Below are 6,000 nucleotides of genomic sequence, written 5' to 3' on the forward strand. Positions count from 1 at the left end.
AGTAGTTGGGAAGCTAACATCTCTTGCAACCTCTGCTCTCTTTGACCTAAAGTCTGAGTGGGAGTATACTGCAGCGGTATTCCCAGGTTTGAGAGAAGTCACTAGAGCTGGTTTTAATGTGTCAGTACTCTGCCTTTTTGAACTAGCTTTGTGTAAATCAGGGTAAGTCAAGAATGTAACTCTTACAGTGGTGAGAGATTGCAGTCTTCATTGAGAAGGGTTTTCTACCTCATTTGCTATCTGAATGTCATGTGTTAGTAAATTTAGCCAGTTTGGGCTTTGCTTTCCTGCCTTTCTTTTGGAGAAGGTAGGGACATTTGTGTCAGAAAATGGAATCATTAGGTAGGTTTGGAATTGGTTGGGTGGCCAGCCTCCTAGTTGTCATTAATGGTTCTATATCAACTTGGAAGGAGATCTCTGGTGAAGTTATCTTGAGAATCTGTGCTTTGCCCTGTGCTGTTGAACATTTTATTTTTGGTAGCTCAAATAATGGCATGGAGGGTAAGGTCATAGAATTTGCAGATGATACAAGGTGGAATACCTAATGCACTGAATGCAGGGATAGGATCCCCAAAAGAATCGATAGGCTAGGACATTAGACTGAATCTAGAAGAAATTTAATAGGATTAAATGTATAGTATTACATGAGGGGTAAAATAAGTGGTTATCTTTATACAGTGCCTCGGGCAGCTGGGTGGCACAGTAGATAGAGTGCCAGGTTTGGAGTCAGGAAGACTTATCTTCTTGAGTTCAGACCTGGCTTCAGATACATACTAGCTGTGTGACCAGGGACAAGTTACTAGTCCTGTTTGCCTCAATTTCCTATCTGTAATAATGAGTTGGAGAAGGGCCAAGAAAACCCCAGATAGGGGTCACAAAGAGTTAGATATAATTGAAAATGACTGAACAACAACTTTCTCCTGTTGTTGTTGATTTGTTTGGGGTGGTGGCTTCATGGATTCTGTGGGCCTATGGGCTGCCTGGGACAGACAACCCTGATACCTGTATCCATACAGGCCCATCAAGTAAAACCCAAACAGAGCAAAGCATGAGTGGGTATTACGGAACCTTAGGACTTGGGGCTAATGGTATCTAATGGTTTCTTTTCCATCCAAGGCTGAGCTTCCTGACTCTTGCCAGATCCAGAAGATACTTTTAGTTCTGATCCCAAAGTAGCTCAGCCTTTTGACGGAGAGTGGGTAGCTTTAACAGAGACTCTTGGTTTACTGTGCTTCCTAAAAGGTTTAATTCCCACCTTCCACATGAGGCCTTTTCCAATTCCCCTCACTCCTATTGCCTCCTTCTGAGATTACTTCCTAGCTACTATGTCTGTATCTTGTATGTACATAATTATTTACAAGCTGTCTCCATGTCTTTATGACAGGAATGTGAGCTCTTTGGGGGTGGCGTATTTTTTTTTCTTTTGAGTGTTCAGTGCCTGACATTTAGTGCTAATAGGGGCTTATTAATTGATTGACTTAACAAGTGTGTGATGGAGGAATGTTTCTGATCAAAGAAGAGCCATTTAAAGTAGATTTAGGCTTGACTTCTTAAATAGCTGTTTATCTTAAAGAGATCTGGGAGTTTTAGTGGACAACAAGCTTAATATATGCCATCAATGTGATATTGCAGCCCCAGAAAACCCAGTATGATCACAGGCTGCATTAAAAGAATCTTGGCTTCCAGGAATATGGAGGTCATAAGCCTGTTGAACTGGGTCCTTGTTAGACCCTGATGTCATTTGAGGGGTCATTTGAAGGTACTGAGAATGTTTAGCCTGAATTAATCTTCATTAATTAATGGGTCTTCAGAGGAAATGCTGTCTTCAGGCATTTGAAAGGCTGCCATATGCAGCAGGAATTTGACTTGCTTTGCTTGAACTCAGAATTGAGAACCAAGAGTAACGTGTGAAAGTTGCAGGGGCAAATTAAGGGCTATTATCAAGGGAGAAAACAAAAGGGAAAAGACCAAAACTTGTTAACAATTAGAACTGTCCAAAACTGAAAGGGACTGACTGCTGCTTTAAGAAGTGGATTCCCTCTCCTTAGGGGTCTCTGAGTAAAGACTCAATGTATAGTGGGCTTCCTTTTTCTCTTTGATCTGACTCCCAAATCTTGATATCTTTCTCTCTGATCATCTCTCTTGTCTGGGCTCTGATGTCACATCGCCAATTGCCTTCTTGACGTCTCTGCCTGGATGTCCTATATGCATCATAAACTCATATCAAAACAGAACTCATTCTCTTCTCCCATAATTCCATCTCTTTTAAATTTCCACATTTATGTTGAAACCCTGTCATCCATCGAGGCAGTCAAGTTTATAAGTTCAGTTGTCTTTGACTCTTCTTTCTCATTCAGCCCCCTAGCTGATCACTTGGCACATCTGGTTTACTCTGACTTCTTGATATCTCTCCATCCACACTCTTCTCTCTACTCAGATGGCCACTAACTCAGATCTTTATCACCTCTCACCTGCCCTATTGAATTAGCCTCCTAATTGGTCTCCCAACCTCAAATTTCTGCTCTCTTTTATCCCCAGGGCTTCCAACCCTTTGACACCCCTATTCAAGAAGCTTCACTGGCTCCCTGTTCCCTGTAAGATGAAATACAAGCTCCTTTGTTTGACTTTTAAAACTCTTTACATTCTGGTTTCCACCATTTATTCTAGTCTGATTTCCTACTATTCCCCATCACACACTCTGTTTCAGCCAAATTGGCCTATTTGCTATACCTCTAACTCTGCCTTCTATCTCTCCCCTCTGTGCTTAGGGACAGGCTGTCATCACTCATGCCTGGATTACTTTCATTCCTCACCTCTGCCCCCTTAGAATCCCTAGCAAGACCTTTCCTTTTCCCCTTAGTTGTTAGACCCTCCTCCATCACATTATTTGGCTTTGATTTTGTATTTATTTGATATTTATTTGTGATCATGTTAATTTCTTCCCAGAAGAATGTAAGCTTCTTAAGGGCAGGGTCCATTCCCTTATTGTCTCTGTAGCCCTGGTGCTTCGGACGGTGACCGATAGATACATGGTGGACATTAAGTAAATTCTCACTGAATTGGATTTCCAGGTATGGATTGAACTAGGTGGCTTCTGATGCCTTTTCCAGCTGGGAAATATTACAATTCCTTTTATGAGAGTGGGGAGGGAGAAAGGGGTGTTGTTTTTGAAACTTTTAGGAATAAATTGAGCTTCTGAAAAGTGGAGCTGGATGGCAGTTTGATAGATGGCCCGTATCCACGGCTGGTCCTCCAGATTGGTAGCTGAGCAGAGAACAGTGATTTGGTTCCCCTACACAGTCTACCTGCCATCTTTCAAATTCCCTCCCCTAACAAGTCTTTGTACTACAACAGTCCTTCAGTGCCCAAAAGGAGCTGGGCAATTAATAAGTGATTAATCATATTTATTGTTAATACCTCTACCCTCCTCCATTGCATTTTGAGCATCTGGATCAAGGCATAATTTTAGACAGTTCCGATCAGATCGACAGCATTTTTCTCTTGGCATATTATAGAAGAGAACTGTAAAAATTGGTAATGAGAAATCTTGTGAGCATTTAGGCCCATTTTAGGGGAAGTTTACAGTACTTTCAAATGAGCGTTGATTAAATGATGAACCGATTGCAGAGAAGCCACTTATAAAATCGGAGGAGGGCTGGGGGATGGACAGTTTCCCTGCCAAGCCAGGGATGTTCATTAATGAACCAAGAGGGCTGGAGACCTCATGAAGGGGAGAGCTGTTTTAGATGAGTGTCCCCATTATCATGAAATTGGTAGGTCAATGGGCATTGTAATCAGATATTTATGATGGTCGCCAGTTCTAATGTTGTGTGGAAATAGTTGAACTACAGTTATATGGTCTTTGAATAAGATGCCACTTGCTAAGAGGCTTGAATATGAATTGCAAATTCCCTCCCGCAGACTGAGTTGCTCAAAACAAGCACAGAGAGGATTGCTTTCAAATAAGTTTTGCAGAGTTTCTTAACATGAATCCTTTTTAGCTAATGGCTGGTAGAACATGCCTGTCTTACTTAAGCATAGAAGAGCATGGTTCTGAATACAGAAATACCTGTGGGTATTCCAGTGGAGGAAGAATGGTGTAGTGGACAGAATGTTGGATATGGAGTTTGGTGAACCTGAGTTGAAATCCTGGTTCTATTACTTAATTACCTGTGTGACCTTGGGCAAGTCATTTCTTCTCGATGGGCCTCCCTTTCCCCTTCTGTCAAACAAGGGGGTTGGGTTAGAACAGCCTCTGAGGTCTTTCCCAGCTCCAGATGTAGGATATCCTGTATGTGGTCTTGGGCATGTCACTTCCCTCCCTTGAGCCTCAGTTTCCTTCTCTGTGAAATGAAATGCATGGACTAGGTAACTGAAAAGATCCTATTCACCTCAAATCAATTTTCCTTTGAAAGATTGTTGTTGCTGTTTGTCCTTCGTTCCGGAAGAGGACCAATGACATCAGGAGGGTGATTTCTTGCCTTGCAAATGAATTGGATTTAAGTGAGGCAAGACTGTGCAAAGCCATCAGTTTCACTTTCTCCTCCAGAGTCATTTGGAGTCCAGAGGCGAGACGTCGTCAGGACGACTGGAAATGGCCCTGCCCTTTGAAAGAAAACCTTAGCAAACTAGGACGCAGGAGTGTTGTGCTTTGAGTTTAAATGAGGGGTTAGGGAAGACTTCTTTGTATGAGAAAGTGAGAAAGGCCTTGAAGGGTGAGTAAGCTTTCAGTAGGCAGAAATGGATAAAGAAGATTCCTGTGCTGATAGTGGTTGGATTGGATGGCGTCAGAGGGAAGTCACTTCTGTGCCTGAGGTGTGGAGTGGTAACTTCATGGATTCTGTGGGACTGTGGGCTGACTGGGACAGACAGCTCTGATGCCTATATCTGTATCAGCCCATCAAGTAGAGCCCAAGACAGAGCAAGGCATGAGTGGATATTAAGGAGCCTTAGGACCTGGGGCTAGTGGTATCCAGTGGATCCATATCCATCCAAGGTTGAACTCCCTGACTCTTGCCAGATCCAGAAGACACTCTTAGGACTGATCCCAAAGTAGCTCAGCCTTTTTGGGGGTAGGGTGAGGGACGAGGTGATTTAACAGAGCCTCTTTCCCTCTCACACATTCCTTGTCCATGACATATTTTCTTTTCTGTGAGACTTCTCCATGTCCCCTCCAGCAGCTCCCACTCAGTAAGCTGAGTATCTGCTACTAGAGCAAAATGCTTGTAAATGTTAATAACTTATTCTCAGCCACATATTTCACACGTAGGAAAGCACATCATCTTGGGCTTTAAAGTTCATCTCCTTCCTCAGTTTTCTTTCTGACAATATAACAATTTTTTTATTGTACTCATTTTCCTTCAAATTAAGAAAGTGCCTCTCCACACCCTCCCTTCCCCCTTCATTTGCCCCCAACAGGCAGCTATGATAATGTGCTAAAGCATACATCTCTTCATCTTTGGCAAGGGAAGAGAAAGCCCATGTTGGGCCTGAGGTCAAATGGAGAGCATCTTAGACACACTTGTGTCAAAGAGGGACTGGAAAGGCAAAGTCTTTGATGTTTACAGTCGCAGCAGGGGAAGCACCAGGCTATAGGCTGTTGTAGAAGTTAAGAGTCCTGGGTTCCAATCCCAATACTGCCACTAACCAGTTGTGTGAATGTGAGCAAGTCCCCTTCCCCTCCCTGGACCTCATTTTCTCCATGTGTGTAATGAGAGAATTGGACTAAAGAGAGCAAACTCCCTCCCTGCTCTGCAATTCAAAGTCTCTGATTTGCTGCCCTGGCTGTTAGTAAAAAGCCTATGAACTTACGGTGTGCATGTGCGTGTGCATGTGCATGTGCATGCGAGTGTATGTGCACGTGTGCATGCATATGTGTGTTTGTGCATGTATGAGTGTAGGGACATAGGGCAGAGTAGATTTGTGTATATACATTTTAGGGTAAACACAGAATAATTGATTGTGCCTTTTTCCCAGGGCAGGCACTCAAGCAGCTTGGTG

The sequence above is a fragment of the Phascolarctos cinereus genome, unplaced genomic scaffold, assembly GCF_003287225.1.
Source record: "Phascolarctos cinereus isolate Bilbo 61053 unplaced genomic scaffold, phaCin_HiC Scaffold_8;HRSCAF=390, whole genome shotgun sequence".
Taxonomy (NCBI): Eukaryota; Metazoa; Chordata; class Mammalia; order Diprotodontia; family Phascolarctidae; genus Phascolarctos; species Phascolarctos cinereus.